The sequence below is a fragment of the Vulpes vulpes genome, chromosome 7 (genome assembly GCF_048418805.1).
Source record: "Vulpes vulpes isolate BD-2025 chromosome 7, VulVul3, whole genome shotgun sequence".
NCBI lineage: Eukaryota > Metazoa > Chordata > Mammalia > Carnivora > Canidae > Vulpes > Vulpes vulpes.
In genome coordinates this window covers 71289970-71309412 of record NC_132786.1, presented here as the reverse complement: position 1 = coordinate 71309412, position 19443 = coordinate 71289970, and the positions used below count along the sequence as shown (strand labels likewise).

General features: G+C 41.7%; 1 protein-coding gene across 1 annotated transcript in view; it reads right to left on the bottom strand.

Moving 5' to 3' along the window:
- Positions 1–11526: 11526 nt before the first annotated feature.
- LOC112928940 (uncharacterized) overlaps positions 11527–19443 on the bottom strand; it is a 158544-nt gene continuing 150627 nt past the window's right edge. Inside the window, exon 8 of the mRNA XM_072762713.1 lies at positions 11527–18923. The gene's annotated coding sequence lies outside the window, so the exon portion shown is untranslated. The remainder of the gene's footprint in view (positions 18924–19443) is intronic.

The window sequence follows — 19443 nt, the reverse complement described above, 5'->3', positions numbered from 1 at the left end:
AAAGGAGGAAAAAATAAAACATGATGTGATTAAAACCCTACGCACGTCTGCACTTCAAGGCAAACGCTGTGCCCATCTGGGTATTTAGGGGGTGCCAAATATCATTGGGATCTAGATTTAATTCATGTCATAAAGAAAGCACCGTTATTTAATTTGCTCATAAAAAAAACCTAGAACCTCATGGAAACGATGATGGTGATAAGGACAGTGAAGTGAACTTATTACTAAAATGAGGTATTCATTTTTAAATTATTTAAATGCAGTATCAGTCACAAACGTGAATAAACTTCCAACAATCTAGTGTTCCACTCCTAATGAGAAAGAGTAATTTTGAAGATAATTTTCAGCTTAAATAAGTTTCTGCTCTAATTTGCTCCTCTGTTAGGAAATCTTTAAAAATTAGTGGGTTTAAAAACCCTGGCTGTGTTTAGTCGGGAGGCCAAAGAACAAGAGACAACATTTGTTCCCAGGGAACTCAAAGACAGATCCTGAGAATTTATAGACACTAGACACATTACCAGAGCTGAAGGCACTGATTTTGCTTGTGTTAGCGGATGCTGAGGTCTGAGGATAACCTGAGTCCATAGCCGTCTTTTCGAGTGACAGGAAGCTAGACACGCGTCGGGCCAAGCAGCCCCCACCACAGGTGCAGAGGTACCCAGCATTTAGAAGTGAAGCCTGCATCTGCCTACCTGCCTCCCAGGATGGCCACCCTCACGGCTGGCGGCTTCCTTAGGTCCCCCCTCTCTTGCTCACTGAGTCTCACATGAATTGCTGACCTGATCCCTACTTTCAGTCCAAGGGTACTGACGGGATTTTTCTACGAATTTTCCTTAGGGACAACAGCAAGAAATAACCTCTCCCTTTTCCAATTCCCTTTTTAAAATGGTAGAGAGTATGTCTATCTTAGCTCTAACTATATTTGTAAAAAATAAAATTTAAAAAGATTTTTCTCCTCCAGTCTATCACAACTCAACCAACGGTCATCATCCGATCCCGTAATGCACATGAGAAATTAGTTTTCACAGACTGTCACTTGTGCTAGTTAGAAAAAAACTTTGTAGGGTACGTATCTATGTACCTACGTCCTGTACGTACCTATGTATCAATGTATCTACCTAGCTGTCTGTGCTTTACCTACAGGAAAACAAATTCATGATACTAATCTCCAAAAGTGATTCTGTACTAGATACTTTATAAAACCAAGATCTTTATGCTTATAGATCTACCCTCTAAAAGGCAACAACACAACAGCTCTTGTCATTATCCCTAGTTTCTGAACATGTACATGGAGAGTTACATGCCCTGGTGTTAACCCAGCCTCTTCCCTATACGTGTTCTTTTCCTTCACATCACGTCATAACCTACAGTTGCCTTTGTGTGCTTGCATGCTACCTGTTTCTTCCACTAGCCTGTATATTCCATGAAGACAGGATTAATGTCTGTGTTATCAGGGAAGGGGAGGGAAGAAGAGAGAAGTGGCAGGTAAAGCAAGAGAAGGGAAGACACGTTGCATCAGCAGCTACGTTGGTTGCAGTAAACAGAAGGACTTCCACGGTTTCATTAGATTTTCACTCAGAGAATTTTAAATTCTCTGTAACTAAAACTTCATCATGTCTCATAACTTCAAGTCATCCTTTAAACATTAAATTAAAAAATTATTACTTAGGACAAATTAAAAATATTACTTAGGACACAGAGGCACGGGAAGGGAGGAGTAATTTGCTCCTAGGTCTTTTATGTTGTGTCTATACAACAGCCATTGAAGCAAGTAGTTCTGCTTCCTGGCCTCTTAAGTTACCTGTTTATAAATACAAAGCTGTTTAAGTGGGTAGTTTAAGAATTGGGATAAAGTTCCAGTATTTCTTTCCTTTTGATTCATTCAACATATCCTGGAAACACAAAGCCTCACTTTTAACTTTGGTTCTATTTATCTCTGTGTGTGTCTCTCATGAATAAATAAAATCTTTAAAAAAAAATAAAAATTAAAAAAAAAAACTTTGGTTCTATTTATGTACAGGAAGAACTCATTCTTAAGAAGTCCTTCTCATTTTTACTGCTCACGTAACAATGGAGTTTCTGAAAGAGGACACCAGTCATTATTGAAGACACCCTTTGCCAATAATAAGCAGGGTCACTGGGCTCAGGGCAACCTCAGGGTCGACGGTTACGAAGGCAGATGTGTCACTAACAAGAATTCTCGGGAGCCCTGATTGCCTGGCTGGAGGTGGGAGCCCCCAACATGTTCTTCCTCATACAACATATCCCACGACGAGCCCAGTTGTCAACACACAGGACAGATAAGGACCTGCCCTAGCTCACAGAGCCCCATGCCTCCCCATGGGCCTCACTGCTCAGTCTCTGCAGGTGACGCAGGCTGCAGGAAGTGGCAACAAAATCATGTGTGCTGCAGACAAGGCGTGAACGCTGACTTTTTCTACGGGAAAGAAAAGAAATAGACTACTATGGGTTGGAAGCATCTTGTCCAGGAACCATTACTGGTGGGAAATTCAACCTGCAGAGCTGAGAGCAGTGCCCAACTCTGTTTTGCCACAACTGCCTAAGGCTCTCCTACTGAGGCAGAGACCAACGTGTAAACTTCCATCCTTGGTGGCTGCCCTGGGGATTGTGAGAATTAACAGAAATAATGTGTGTCTTTTGCACCTCAATACTGTAGGGCTCCTGTGAGAATCTTCCCCTATGAAAAATACATCCAAACCCAGCTCTGACCCAATTGCAGTCAGACCAACCTTGGAAATTCAGCTTTATCTTGTTGAAAACTTTCCTTCAGTGGCTTCTCAGTTTATCGAAACAGACTATTTGCAGAAGGTCCACAGTACATGTAAGCATTCTTCTGGTGACAAAAGTAATAAATTGCTCCCTGCACTTTCTCACTCAAGTAGTTCATAATTCAGATGCTCTTCCCTCCCTGCCCCTGGATGCCTTCACCTTTTCCTTGACTGATGTGGCTTTGGAGAATAAGGTGCATTCACAAACCCAGGAAGCTACCCTGTATGGCACCCTGTCACAGCAAGAAAGGCATAGAGGTCTCCCTCTTGACGGGTGGGCTAATTCACTTGGGTCCTGACCTGTATCAGCAGTGTCCTAGGAATGTAGCCTTCACCATCACACCCTCCTGATGGCGACCAGCTGTGGCTTGCTGACTCTGTGGGTAGACCATCGAGCATTCCAGCTTCATGTGCGAGAGTATTTCCTGGTCCAGCTGCAGCCTGTGGCAACAGCAGAGGTCTGAACTCCTTCAGCAAGCCTTAGTGGGAGATGGACTCGAAGCCAACAATCCAGAATCCATCCTGGTGCCAGCGTGGCTTTGTCAACAGCCCTCAAGAGCAAATCGTGTTTTCCCTGGCTAGGGCTTGGCTTCCTTGCTTTAAAAAGGATTCTTAGTATTTATTGCAGTAAAATCGAGCACTTTCAAATTTCTGCCAGATTCCCCTGGAGAAATTTGGTTTATTAATACCAAACAAATGTGATGCCTGAAAGGCAAGGGACGCAGATTCTAGTCCCTGGCCCACTACTGACTCGCTGGGTGGCTTCAGGCAAATCACTTAAATCAAGGAAGCATCCTATTCAGCAGGCAGAGAATGGGTCCCTGGTAGGTGGGCGGTGCTCTGTGAGGTCTGGGGCCAGGTTCAATGGCGAAACTAAGTCAGTACAGACAAAACCCTTTTGCTAGGAGCCACTGCCTGGAGCACCATCTTGTAGCTGGGATCAAAGTGGCCACCCTGAAAGATGACCCTACCATTTTTTAAGTCTTGAAGCTGAAGAAACTGGGTCAAACTCTGAGGGGCAGTCTCACATAGTAGCCAAGAGCATGACTCTTAGGAGCCAACTCTGTGGATTTGAATCCTAGGTCTACTGTTTATGAGCTTTAGTTTTCTCATCCGTAAAAGTGGTATCTACCAGTCACAGGTGGTTGTGAAGATTATTAGAGTTAATACTTGTACTGGGGAGGTGAGCATGACCTCTTGGCACCAAGTTAACAAGGGAGTAAAACCAAGTACCACTAAGCATGTATTCTTCTGGATTACAAAGCAGATCCATACATGTGGTTTCATTTGCGACTCACTTGCACTTACAAATAATCTTTATATGGCCCTTCAAGGTATGCAAAGACACTTTCCCCCTTATTTTCTTTGAAGCTCATATTCTCATTTGTTCTTTTACAAATCACACTTCAGCAAAGCTACCAGGCAGGTTGGAAAAACAAAAACAAAAACAAAAAGAAGCTTTAAGGAAAAAGATTCTGAAGTAAAAATATCAATGAATAGATTAAGTAGCATTCTAGAATAGCCAGAGAAATAATGATTTAGATGCCATCCACATGCTATCACTACCTCAGACCTCTCTCCTGAATTACAGACTTTAAAATCCACCCGTCTACCCAACAACTCTATGAGAATTCTAATGGCTATCTCAAAGTCAACATGTCTAAAACAGAACTCCTTGTTTTGCTCCATTCCCCCCTAAACCAGGTAAAAGGCAGAATAGGATAAACTCACACACACTGAAATACTGTAGCAGCATATAAGAGGAATATCCCAACAAGATGAATGAATTTTATAAACATAGTATGGAGAGAAAACAGAAGCTGCAAAAAACTACACACATATTTACATATCTCAAAATACCTTTAGCAATGCACATTTATGTACAAAGATATATAATATATATATACTTCTTTAAAGAATGGTAGAAAAGGGGATCCCTGGGTGGCGCAGCGGTTTGGCGCCTGCCTTTGGCCCAGGGCGCGATCCTGGAGACCCGGGATCGAATCCCACATCAGGCTCCCGGTGCATGGAGCCTGCTTCTCCCTCTGCCTGTGTCTCTGCCTCTCTCTCTCTCTCTGTGTGACTATCATAAATTAAAAAAAAAAAAAAAAATGGTAGAAATGAAGTACAGAAAGATCCAAAAGTATTTGAGATGTTTTAATTCTTAAATACATGCATTTTTTAAAGAGTGCATTTTTTTATTTTGCTTCAGTATTTTACACATAATGTTTCGTATATATAAAATAATCAAATTAAAAAGAAATACAACTCATAAAAATGAATTGTGTTGAAAGTTACACTTCAAAACAATAAACGAAGAAGCACTGCAGGAAAGTAAATCTTACTAAAAACAGGACTAAATTCATGTATATTAATAACATTAGTTATGAAATATAATTATTTTATCAAGGATGATTAAAACACACAAGTGGTAGATGGATCCAATGCCAAGGAAAAAAAAATATCCCGACCAGGTTTACAGGTCAGAACAAATTTATTTATCAGAAATATCTTTCCTATTTTGCTAGGTTCTCTTTGTTAAAAACAAAATGGATTCGCGTTCCTTGCTTAGCGTTTTTCTGTTTTGTGAGCAGACAATCTACGGCCACTAAGGACGAGGATGTCTCCCTGGCCTGCCCCCTTTGAGGCTGAGGTTTGTGTAGGAGAAGCGCAGAGCCACACCTGCATGGTTTTACATTTATTCTTCTTTCCTGCATCAGCACTGACAGCAATTTGTTGTAGCTAGATTTAAAACATGCTTTCTTCTGTCTAAAACATCTAAGTTGTAAGTCCTTTTTTTTTTTTTTTAAGATTTTATTTATTTAATCATGACAGACACAGAAGAGAGAAGCAGAGACACAGGCAGAGGGAGAAGCAGGCTCCATGTGGGGAGCCCGATGTGGGACTCAATCCCAACACCCCAGGATCACGACCTGAGACAAAGGCAGATGCTCAACCACTGAGCCACCCAGGTATCCCGAAGTTGCAAGTCTTAAATGAGCCACAGTATAAATGTCTATTTTAGAAGGAAGTGGCCAAACTCAAAGCAACACTAGGCATGATATGCCTTGTTTATCTATCTGTTTGAACAGGCAGGTATAAAACAAAAAGAGGCCTGTGGATTTCTTGTCCTTTTCAAATAAGAACTGGATCTATTTGAATGGCCAGGGAGGAGAATATAGTTTGATTTAGATTTGGCATGGATTTAGGGGAAGAAATGTCTTTGTAGCTGGTCCTAAATATTATGGTAACTTGGACTGAGTTAGTCTCCAAGGGAGAAGTCGCCACATGTTATAACAGAAGCCACTGGGCTTGGCAAGGAAGGGAATGAAAGAATAGCAATTAAAGCAATACCATTTCACCATCATGGTGAAGACACGCCGGCCAGGACGATTCCCCGTCCTCTTTTTCCAAGGCTGATCCAATTAAACCATTTGCCCTTTCAAGTCAGCCTTCACCATATTCTAAAGGGTACTGAGGGCTGAGATGAATCTTAATCTCTAATGAATTCTTGAGAACTTTTTCTTCCTTCCTACTAAGAAAAGAATAAACAAATCAACAGATTCAAAAAGAGGAGTGCCAGAAAAAAAATCTGAGTTTGAGAACGTTGCGAAGATACATTTTTCAAACTTATTTATTACTTTTTGTGGCTCTAATAAGACTGTATTCTGTTTTGATGCATGCTCTACCACCCCAAATTTAAATTTCAAAAAATTACATTCTTGCTTATATCTGCCTTATTTTGACTGGTCATTCCCAAACATAAACTGATCTACTCTGAGGCTTTCCAAAGCTGTAAGGCAGTGCATTCTGGTACAAAGCAGGCTGTTAATGAATTTTTACTGAGTGAATCTGCATTCTTTCCTGACCTTGATTTGGATATAAATTATAAGACTTTTTATACCAACAACAATGGAGTTTCTAGCCAGCCAGTTTTTTTTAAGGTGAAGAAAAATTATAAAAGGCATAAATCTTGGCTCATAGATTAAGGATGTACACCGATCCATGTATTTTATGAAACATACAAGCCCAGAGGTGACTCTTCTAGACCGTATCATTTGTTTTACAAAGAGAAAAAAAGAAAATTCACACTATTTACTATAGGTCTGCAGAAATCATCACCTATTTGCATGATTAAAGGCAAGAATATAAGGCTAAGTATTGAATGTTGCTTATTCTTATATATTTTTTTTGTCAAACTCATCATAATTTACTATTTCCAGGAGGAAAGATAAGCTTATATAATGGTGCTGATTACAATATTAGTTTCCAGCTAGGAGAAGCAAAGGAAATGAACTCTGAGGAAAAAAATGGGACAAAATATAAATGTAAATAACACAGTTTTGGTTTAACAAAGTGGTTTTCCATGTACTTCATTTGAAAAGAAAGGAGATATGTTAATTAGATAGGTGAGAAACTAAGGTGTGTGACTACGTGAGTGTGAGTGTAAATGTGAGTGTGAATACAAGTGCATCTGTGAGTACAAGTGTGTAAGTGCTCACGTGAGTGAATATGGGTATGTCTGTGAGTGTGCACGTGTGTGTGAATGAGTGCACATGTTAGTGTGAGAATACATGTCAAAGAGAGAAACAGCAGAGAATGACAGGGAGATCTGGAGTAATGGAAGAAACAGAGACCTTTAGGGATGTCTTAAAAACATATAATTCGACATCTCCTTAAAAGCATCAATATTATTTAGATATTGTCCTACATCAGTATACAGCACAAACTATAAATTATCAGTCCTGAGTGCTAATGACAGAGATATACATAACATCATTTAGAGGTCTTTGGAAAGGACATTTACTGATAGAGCCATGCAGTACCTAGCTGAAGGCCAAGCTGATATGCTCATTTTGAAACCCAGAGAAAATATCCTCCAACAGGTGCCTGAGAGCTAACTCCACAAGAGTCCAGAGTACCCCCAACAGATTGCTCGCTCTCTGGCCCACAGCTGGTTGGTGGTGATCACAGAGAACAGTGAGTTCATCACTCAACATCCATGCATTAAATACCTACTATGTGTCGGGCAGTTCCCTTGGTAGATGCTGAACTATGGTAGTGAACCCAATGAAGAAAAGTGCCTGCCCTCATGGAGCTTACAGTCTAACAAGGAAGGGTGGAGAGTCCCAGGAAGGTACAGCAGAGAGACTGAGAGCACTGTCTGGTGTCATTAAGATAAAGTTTAAATCCTGCTCTGCTACTCACCTTGGAAACATTCTTGAACTTCCTAATCACTGCTTTATTATTTTTTTTAAAAACCTTTTTATTTATTTTTTATTTATTTATGATAGGCACACAGTGAGAGAGAGAGAGAGAGAGAGAGAGAGAGAGAGAGAGCAGAGGGAGAAGCAGGCTCCATGCACCGGGAGCCCGATGTGGGATTCGATCCCAGGTCTCCAGGATCGCGCCCTGGACCAAAGGCAGGCGCCAAACCACCGCGCCACCCAGGGATCCCACTGCTTTCTTTAAATGTGAAAGGTGATGCTAATGTTGAGAAGACTCCATGAGATACGTTTGTAAAGCACCTGTTTGTAAAGCACCTGTTAAGAGTTCTGGCACACAGAAGGCCCAGCAAATGGCAGTTATGATGGTTATTCCTGTAGAGAACCAAGGGACATACACATAGAAGCTTGCTATCCCCTTCCTCAAAACACATCCCAAATTGCTGGACAAGGAACCAAACCACATCACTACTTTATCACTTTTCTATATGATTTTGGCAAATCAGATGGCCATCAGTGTTTCAAAGCTAGACAGGAAAGTCTAGTTGCTAAAAATATACCCCAATAAGAGGCCCAAATTGCTGCTGTAATGGGTATGTCTTCTGTTCTCAAGGAATGAGCAAGCAGTTATCATCAAATGGCCTCTTAGAACTTACATAACTTATATGCATTTTCTCTTTTGAAATAAACCATATTAGGGATGCCTGATGGCTGGGTCCTGAGATTGAGCCCCACATCAGGCTCCCTGTTCTGCCACTCCCCTTACTTGTGTGTGTGTACTCTCTCTCTCTCTCTCTCTCCCTCTCTCAAATAAACAAATACATAAACAAATCATTACAATCTTTAAAAAGATAATAAAACCCTATAGAAAGTAACACAATCAATGTTCTGGATAATGACTCCACAAGGAGAGATGAAGAGCTATGCTCAGGGCATCTATGCTGAGAAGTAGTAGAGTGGAATGGTTAGGAGCACAACGTCTGGAGCCAGGCTGCTTGGGCCCTGAGCACCCTCTATCTCACCACTGTACACCAATGTCCATGCTGTTCACTGGGACTCGTGTTTAAAATCTGTAATATGGGGATAATATCAGATCTTATATTACTGAGTAGTCATATGGATTAAAATCATGAACATCTATAAAGCAATTAGATTAATACCCAATATACAGAAAACATTCCGTAAACGTTAGCAACCATGTTATGTTAGCATAACCTTTAGCAACATAAAGTTACTGCCAAACCCAGTAACTTTATTATCTTGCTACTAAAAACATGAGAGCCAAGTACTTAGACAAGAATTGGACCACACCAGAGGAAACTGAGGTTTTTTTGGCTCTCCCATCAATTTTATGCATCACGGTGAGTACATTACATCCCTTCCACTGTTCACTTTCCTCATCTATACAAGCTATATACAAATAGAAGTATAAATATATGTGTGTGTGAATGTATGTATATACACATGCACATACATATACACTAAGAATGCCTAGAGAGACCTGGTACAGTTTTTCGTTAATATCAACAGCAGACGAGCAATTTAAATGTCTGTATTTTCCTATCTATGATAGTTATGATTCTCAACAACTAAGATGTACGCATGCTTGTGTGCATGTGTGTGTGTATGAGTCTGTCACCGTATGCAAGTATGGCAGAGAGAAAGATGGAGAATGATGGATACTTATTTTAAGGAACTGGCTCAGGTGATTATGGGGGTTGGCAAATCTGAAATCTGCAATCAGGCTGGTGATCCAGGGAAGAGCTGTGTGGCAGTCGAGCTGGAAGGCCATCAGGGGACAGAATTCCTTCTTTCTTGGTGGGAGGGGGAAAGGAGGAAGGGCAATCTTTCTCTTTTAAGGCCATCAACCGGATGAGGGTAATTATGGAAGATAATTTGCTTTACAAAGAGTCTACTGACTTAAATGTTTAACCTTATCTAGAAATACCTTCACTGTGACATCTACACTGGTGTTTCACCAAATACTGGGTACCCTGACCTAGGCTAAGTTGACACATAAAATTAACCATCACACTATCCTTTGCAAGAGAGATGATGTTCAGGTGGTACTTTGATGTAGGAAAAGCCCCTAGAATGCACAGCAATTTCACTCTCTGAGATCAGATTAAAGGGAAGATATTCAGATGAGGCTCCTATTTTTCTAGAGGTGAATTCTAAACAAAACATATCAAATAGGGGATCCCTGGGTGGCTCAGTGGTTTAGCGCCTGCCTTTGGCCCGGCGCGCGATCCTGGAGTCCTGGGATCGAGTCCTGCGTGGGGCTCCCAGCATGGAGCCTCCTTCTCCCTCTGCCTGTGTCTCTGCCTCTCTCTCTCTCTATGTTTACCATAAATAAATAAATACATCTTAAAAAAAAAACATATCAAATAGATGTAGAAGATGATGGCATTGGGACAGCAGGATGAGTGAGGAGAATGAATGCACTCAAGGCCACAGAAGGGACAAGCCTTTAGAACAAGGGTTGCAAACTCAGCACCGTGAGAGCCAGGCACATAACACAGATGAGTGACTCAAACAGGGTGCGGGGTGCGTGGAATGCACAGTGCACACCGCATCCTGAAGAGCTGCCCCACTCTGCTGCTTGCTGCCAAAGCCTCCATTCTTTCAAATCCAGCATTCTTTCTGCAACGGCCCAAGGATGCAGCCTGGCTGGGTGGGAGGGCTGTCAACTTCCAGTGAGGCGAGGGGGCCCGGTCTCCTAGCTTGACCACTTGTCACACGATCTGGAGTAAGTTACCTACAATGCCCTGGGCCTCTGTTTCACTTACATTACAGAATTATTATTATCAACACTCAGGGAATGGTGCCTAAATTGTGATGGCATGTGTGCATATACATTAACATACAATATATACTATTAGTTATTATAACATGTGTGTTTCCTTCTTTGCTTTTATTAGCCATCATTTGTTATCATTTACTGTGCCCAAGGTGCTGCTTTACGACTCGTGTGGTCCTAACAACAACCCAATGAGGTGGGTACTCATTTTACAAAGGAAGCACAGAAAGGGTAAATAGTTTGAAAAGCAATAGGACACATTCTAGCAAATTCTAGGAGACTGTCAAACAAATACAAAATAGCACAATTCATCATTACATGCCATAACAGACTCACTTCTCAAGCTACCATAGCCTCTCCTTCTTTCCTTTCAACCAAAATGTGTTGCAAGTGGGGGTTATACTTGCTGCAGTACTTGGTGATTCCCATACACTCCCTAATTTCTGGCCTGGCCATCATCTCCGACACTCCAAGGAGCTGCTCTCTTTCCCAGCACAGTCGACTTTGGGCTCATCCAGGGAAGGTCCATCACCAGTCCGTTCCTCCTGAGCCTTGCACTAGCGGGGCGCTGCTCAACACCTCCTTCTTTGGCATAGACCTTCTTTGGTCTTCCAAGACTCTGAACTTCCATGTTTTTCCTTTTTGAAAATGTCTCCTCGATCTCCTGCCACCTCTAAACTCCTCTCAGAGGTCTGGCCCCGGGTCCTACTCATTTTGTTCTCATGCCTTTGCTTTTCTTCGCTCGCTAACGCAGTCATGCAGTCCATGGAAATCACATTTCTAGCGCACATCTCATTGCCCAGGTGCTTGCCTCCTCAACAGGTGGTGACTGACCTATGCACTGACCCTCTCTGCTCCAAGTCCAGCCAACAACCTTTGTGACCCCCTCACCTCCAGGTGTAAACCCCCTCATCTCCCACAGCCCGCCTCCGCCCTCCACTTCACCCACCTGCTCTTGTGACCTTGTTCTCTTACCATCCCTTGAACTGCTTCACTTGCGAAATAAAAAATCTGGACATCCCGTTCTCTGGCCGCAACCTCCTACCCTTCACCTCTCATTTCCTGTATTCTCCAATTGCCAGTTACTCAGAATAACCAAACCCAAGCAATTCTCAACTCCAAATCTGACCCTTCCACTATGTCCTCTAGCTAAATATTAGCAACTACTCAGCTGTCCATCAGAAACTTGCATGTTGGGAGCCTGGGTAGCTCAGTGGGTTATGCACCCAACTCTTAATTTCGGCTCAGGTCATGATCTCATTGGTATATGAGATCGAGGACCACGTTGGGCTCCTCAGGGAGAGTCTGCTTGAGATTCTCCTCATCTACCCCTCCCCCTACTTGAATGCATGTGTGCTCTCTCTAGTAAGTAAATAAACTTTAGAAAAAAGAAACCTTTATGTTGACTTTTATTCCTCTCTCTCATCTTCCATATCCAGCACATCCCCAAATTCCATCACATCTACCACTCTTAAATATCACCCAACCTCTTTCTCTATGCAGGTCATCATCATCTCTCACCCAGATTCCTGTCTCCAATAGTCCCTTATGTGTTTTCCTGCTTCCACACTTGCTTCCCTACAATCTATTCTCCAGCAGACAAAATGGACATTTATTCATTTATTTACAATTTATTTTTAAGTAATCTCTGCCTTCAATGCAGGGCTTGAACTCACTACATAGAAATCAAGAGTCTCAGGCTCTTCTGACTGAGCCAGCCAGGCACCTCAAAATGGGCTTTCTAAATATGAATCTAATCATGTCACCTCAGTGCTTAAAATTAACCAACACTTCCCTGCATTCTTGGGATAGTTATAATGGGGGGGGGGGGGGTTGGCAGCATCCAGGTGGCTCAATCAGTTGAGTGTCTTGATTTCTGCTCAGGTCATGATCTCAGGGTCATGGGATCAAGCCCCATGTCAGGTTTGGTGCTCAGCACAGAGTCTGCTTGAGATTCTTTCCCTCTTCCTCTGCCCCCTCCAACTCTAAAATAAATAAAATCTTAAAAAAAAAAAGAAAGTAATTGGATTATTTTGCACAGTTTCTGAGGCATTTCCTGATCTAGCTGCTGCCCATCTCTCTAGCCTTACCTGATACACTCTTAACCTCATTCCAGTCATATTATGTCCAATTCTTCAGATATACTATATTTCTCTCTTGCCTCTGGGTCTAGTACAATCTATTTCCCTTGCCTAAAATATGCCTTTTTTTACTTTATCATGGCACTCATCTTTGGGTGTCCTATCAAGTACTACAACCTCTTCAGAGACCTTCTGGGTCCCCAGATTTGGTTATGTCCCCTGGGTGGCTTTTCTTATTGCAAACCTGCACTTCCCCCTGCATTATACTCAACCCATAGGGTGGTGTCTCCTTCCCTAGCCTGCAGTTCTGTGAATCAAGACTGTGGCTCGCTCGCCTCCCACTGTATTCCTCTGCCATGTAGGACTGGTCCAAAGGACACTCAGCAAGTATTTACTGAATAAACAAACATGCAGTTGATTCTTAAATTCCGATCCTCCTGACTTTGTCCTGGAGATCAGTTTTGCATCTCTGGTCACCTGATGGACATCTTACCAGCACCTAAACTGTGTGTGTACAAAGTAACAGAGATCACCTTCTCTCACATCTGCTCCCTCCCAAACCTAGCAGAATAGAGAGAATACAGGCGTGGAAATCAGGGACCTCTGTAGTTCCCTGTTCTATATCCTATTAGATGTACAACTTTAGACAAATCTTCCTCCATGCCTTAGATTTCTCATTTCTGAAATAAAGACAAAAATATCAACTTTATACAACTAGGATACAATCAAATGAGATGACGTATGTGAAATACCTGACAGATGCAGAGAAGTAATAAATAGCACTTGGGTTCTAAAATTTAAAATTAGTTCTGCTTCCATCCTTCCTCCCCATCGGCCAACCTCTGTTACCTCGGCAGTTCTTAAACCTAGTTTTCTCTATTCCAATTGCCTCTCATCTGAGCCCTCTTCCCCTCCCTCCCTGGATGGTTTCCCCAGCTCGCATGGCTTCCCGCTCTGATTCTCTCACTGGCCCAATGCCCCAACACTGACACTAGATGAAGCTTCTTCCAGGACAGCTTCCACTGTCACTCCCATGACCAGAACTCTTCCACTGCTCCTCAATGGCTTCAGATTAAGTTTAAATGATTTCATCATCTGACATTCATGGCCTTCCCGGATCTGGCCTCAACAGACCTTGGCCTCCTTATCTCATTAGTCACTTTTACACACATGGTTGCCCAGCAACAACAAATCAGCTGCTGCCCACTCCATCCACTGGAATTTCCCATCCCTCTCTATGCCATTGCTCCGCTCTCCTTGGACTTGGATTGGATGCTCTCCCTCCAAGGCTTCAATGTCAATGAAACCCTTCTGTCAATGCCCAGCTCAAATGTTCCTTAATCCATAAAGCATTTCTTGATCACCTGGGCCACAGCAGAGCTTTCTTTTCTACAAATGTGTGGTGTATTTAGCTACCTATATGAACACATCTCTTTCTCCCTCTCTCTCTACATTCATTCTGTCATCTGTCCACAGAATCGTATTGCAAGCTCTGAGGGCAGCATCCAGGCCAAGCCCACATGGCCAGGATCAGAAAAGCACCTAGGAAATGGTGGCTGAATGTACAGCCCCAGAGAGTCCTACTGAGTAGCACCAGCATCTGGCATCTATAACCAATCAACTCGCCTTCTGAGCAGCTCCTTGAACTGTGCCTGCCACAGAGTGACACTCCACCGATTAACTGTTAAATGAACTTACCCACAGAGAGATCAACTATTGGCTAGAAGACAGAAATTTTGTCCCCATGCATAAAATCTGAAAGAGGATATGAAGAAGCCTTTTCTCTCCCATAATACTTAGAAATGACAATTTTCAGGTCTCCCACAAGCTATTCATCTATTCTCAGCAAGAACTATGGCATGTCATGCTTTGGTATATTGAGTATTTCAGAAGTACCTAATTTTAATATGTAACTAAGAATCATTCTTCAAAAAGGTCTCCTTTGGAGAGTAATACAGTTATCCTAAAAATGTCAAAAAATTTTTTTTAATTTATTCATAACTTTTTTTTAATTTTGGGGGGGAGCAGCAGAGATAAAGAATCTTAAGCAGGCTCCATGCCCAGCTAGGAGCCCCACAAAGGGCTCAATTTCACAACCCCGAGGCCACGATCTGAGCTGAAATCAAGAGTTGGATGCCTAACAGACTGAGCCACTCAGGAGTCCCAGATATCTTCTTTTTCTTTTAATCCAAAGAAGTTGTGATTATAAGGGCACCTGGGTGGCTTAGTCAAAGTTTTAGAGTACTCGTCAGGATGTAGTGTTAGCTCTGTATACGTCCTTTATCCCACTCAACTGTGTCTTCCAGGTCCATGGTGTGTTAACTTTGGAATCTGTAGTCCTTACTATTGAAACACAGTAGGTGCCTCAGTAAATGTTTACATTAATCAATGACTCAGATCAGTTATTTGATCCTAAGAAGTCTGTTCATCAGACCTAATTACTGGATCCTTGCTAGCCTCAAAGGACAGAGAATTTCACCACAGGGGGTGATAAAAAAAGGATGGAAGGCTCTTAAAGCAGTAACAAACAAAAACTTCTAAGTGTGTCTTTGGCAAAGGTGGCATTGCTTATAGTAGCAGCAATTCTTCCCAGGTGACAGGGTACTTTAAGGAGGCAAAATTCATTGGCATGTCTGTATGTCCTTTGCTATGTGTGTTAAAATATTCATCACATTACTTCAAAGTCACACTTTATAGACAGACATGTTTCATTCAATTCATTTATTTGGTTCCCCTGAAATGAATATAAGACGGATAACCAAATTAGTGTTAAATCACGCCTTGGAAACTATAGTTAGCGACGCACCTTGTCGAATCTCTAAAATTATTACATAAAAACGACGAAGAGACTTCCCCAGCACTGTGTACCCTTCAGTGATTGGAAAATGATCTACTTTTCATTATCAATCATGCAGACTAATGTCAGTCTCCAGAACCTACACACTGCTCTTCCCAAATTCAACAACATAAGCACGTCTGCAAAGAAAGCTCATTGTAAGTTGATGACAAATTGGAAAAAAAACCCCAAAACTTTAAATAAAATTACACACGACTCACAGTTGGGCTTTCCAAACACTGATGGCTTAAGGGACACCAGATTTCCTTGTCACAGGAGGTACTAAAGGCCAGCATACTCTGGAAAGTCCAAATCTACTGCCTGGGCAAGCTAAACAGTGTGTCAGAACTGAATCTTTTTAAATGACTGTTCATACTTTGCTTAGGTACATAAAGATTGAAAACAGAAACAACCAAAGACATTAGAATTTTTCAGTTGTAATGAAGTTTTTATCAAAAACAAAATATTACTTCATATTCTCTTAAATATTTCTGAAAACAGCACATATTCCTTCCCTTTCAAGAGGTGGAAACTGAGGCAAGAAAGCTTGATCATTTGGTTAGGGCACTCTACATTTCAAAATAATTAAAAGCCAGGACTCCAAATTAAATTCTCTGATAACCTATTCCTATTAAAAAGGGGCTAAAAAAAAAGGCTTATTGCCCAAGTAAAGGATAAGCAATGCGAACTATTTCAATGACTGGTCCAGTAAACCTTAGTAGACAACTGAGTAATATGGGCGTCAGTTAACACCCTTGTTCATGGTTTCCCTTGTGATGACATGTGTAGATATCATAGTTAACAGGTTGCCTTGAGTTTAATAAGAATAGTATTTCTGGGGATACCTGGGTGGCTCAGTCAGTTAAGCATCTGCCTTCAGCTCAGGTCATGATCCCAGAGTTTCAGGATTGAGCCCTGCATTAGCTTCCTGCTAATCCCTGCCTCTCCCTCTGCCTCTGTCCCTCACCCCCTCATGCTCTTTCTTGCTCTCTCATAAAAAAAAAAAAAAGAAGTATTTCTATACATCCCCAGTGGATAGTTACATGCTGCCATCTTCTGATTGTGCCCAGTGGAGTGTAAAAATTTTTTCATGAAAAAGCAAAATCGATAAAACTAAAATCCCCACTTCATCTGCCAGCAGTGCCCTCAGAAACAAGAGGAGCAAAAACACCAACACAGAGATTACAACACTCTCAGACATAATTCAAGCAGAATTCTAAATGGATAAGCACATGTTATAAACTTTTTTTTTTTTTTTTTTTGCAAGTGCCTTGCATGCTTATGTTACTATTCATTCTGAGATAGATCATCAATGACCTTCTGGGTCACTGACTAGGGAGAAAGCGGACTATAAAAAAGAGTGGGAGAAAAAAATAAAGGAGGGGGTGCTTCCTTCCACCCCAGGCCCCCTACTGCCTTGAATGAAAGAAGACAGATGGTAGCCACCTTCCCCTTTAATTAGGAGGGGCAGCTCAGAAGGGGACAGCCCTGTTCACTTGGCACCATCTTTTAACAAACTGTTTCGATGGTAATGCTCTGCTCATTCCCACCCTTGTTTCAAACTGTTCTCAATCTTTAATTTACAAACCAAATCTCAGTAAATTTAAAATCTTAGCTCTGAGTACATAAAGAAGGTATTTAAAGAAGTTTGCTGAATCAGTAATTCACAGACATTCACCTAAAGAGCCCAAGTCCTACCACCACCACCTTGAGATAAAATGTGAATTCCCATGACACAGAAGCCCAAATTCACAGTATTCCATGCTAGATTTAGAAATAAGGTCTTTGATTTCTGCTTCCAGTGGTGGACCACAGTTACACCGCCTCCTTCTACCTTCTAAGTGTTACTGTTTCAAGTTGAGAAAAGTCCACTTTATGAGGAAGGATAATCTAGTTGCAAATCACAAACTACACTGCATTTCCATTTGCATTGCATTTTCAAAGCCACAGAACTTTATATTAAAAATATACTGAACCATGCAAGTGCTCTGGAGCTAGGATCTGATAAAACACAAACAAACAAATGGAAGACAGGGGTCAAGTGTCAGAATTAGGCTGGTGTCCTAAAGTCACCTACGCAGGTGATGATGCCTCTTAATTATTTTCTGAAAGCCACACATTTTCTATAAATCTGTAAGACATGAACCTTTTTAACGTGAAGGTAATAAACTTCAGTATCTACTGCCAAGTTTACATCATTATACGTTTTAGCCCATTCTTATATGAAGTCTTTTTTTTTCCCCCACCAACATTAAATAATTTGTATTCTTCAGCTCTTTCCATTTCCTGATAGGCTTTTAAATTACAGCCTCTTGTCCAGGCACCATTCCTGCCTAGTGTCTGCAGTTCCCACAGGAGGACTCCCCGTTTTCACATGTGTCTCATACACTCACCCCTTTTGCTTCCTGAAGTGAACTGGGGCTGTTTTCCTAGATGTGCTCCTGGCCACACCACATAAGAAGCTTTGCCTGTGTCATTGTCATTTAATTAATGGCAAAGTTCTTGGACCGTTTAAAAAAAAAAAAAGAACTTTTTGTTTTCTAATTGATAATAAATTCCAATCTCCTGCTATCTCCAACAAGCCAGCCAGCCCAGCGCTAGATAGAAGAAGAGAGACAGAAAAGATAAAAGAAACAATTAGCTTTTTAACAAACTTCATATCCTACTTCCTCAGTGAAGGGGAAAAAACTTGGCATTTGCCAGATATTGAGCATCTAATATGTTAGCAAGAGAAAACATGTAGGAGCGATTGGCTAACAAAGAAACAGACAAAACTTACTTTGTTTTCCAGCAGAGTGAGCAGGTCGGGAATGAGATGAGGGTAATTCCTTCCTCGAGGCCCCTGCTTTCACTTTGAGCGCCGTGTTTACACTTACATCCAGATTTGCTGGGGCACTCCAAAATGCCCGCGCTGCCCAGGACGCCCCTTTACAGTTCATCTCAGAAGCCCCATGGACCAGGCGGCGACCTCTGGGCACCACGTGGCGTCACTGCTGTTGCCAGCACACACACATCGGGGACACCCACTTGTTACCTCAGGAACCAGGCCACCAGCAGATAACTGCTCAGATAAGTGTCCAGAGTCTCCAGCCTCTAGCATTCTCAGGTTCGAGGTTGGAAGATGCATTGAGATGAGCACCACGCAGTCAGCAGTATGGTGCGCCATTAACTTTCTGCTACTTTAATGCCTGCCTAAAGAAGAGCAAAAGGTACACAGTGACAAAGAATATTTTACTAGTGATTGTGATTGACAGTTACTGTGTACGAGGTCCTATCTTGCTTTCTAAAACTGCATCTAAGAACCCCTAGGTCAGGGGCACCTGGGTGGCTCAGTGGTTGAGCATTTGCCTTTGGCAAATCAGGTCGTGATCCCGGGGTCCTGGGATCGAGTTCCACATCGGGGTCCCTAAAGGGAGCCTGCTTCTCCCTCTGCCGTGTCTCTGCCTCTCTCTGTCCCTCTAATGAATAAATAAATAAAAGCATTAAAAAAAAAGATTCCCTAGATCAGAATTATTTTCATTTCCTGTGAAAGCTAAAAACAAAGAAAAATTATAATTCTGCTTAAAAATGTTAACCTTACTAAATCTCATCTGCTTAATTTCTTAAAACCCAAAAATGTAAAACAAACAAACAGAAAGCATATAAATTCAGTTTGTTTTGAAAAATTACTTCATCCACATACTGTCCAACTCATAAAAACAAACCTTCCAGC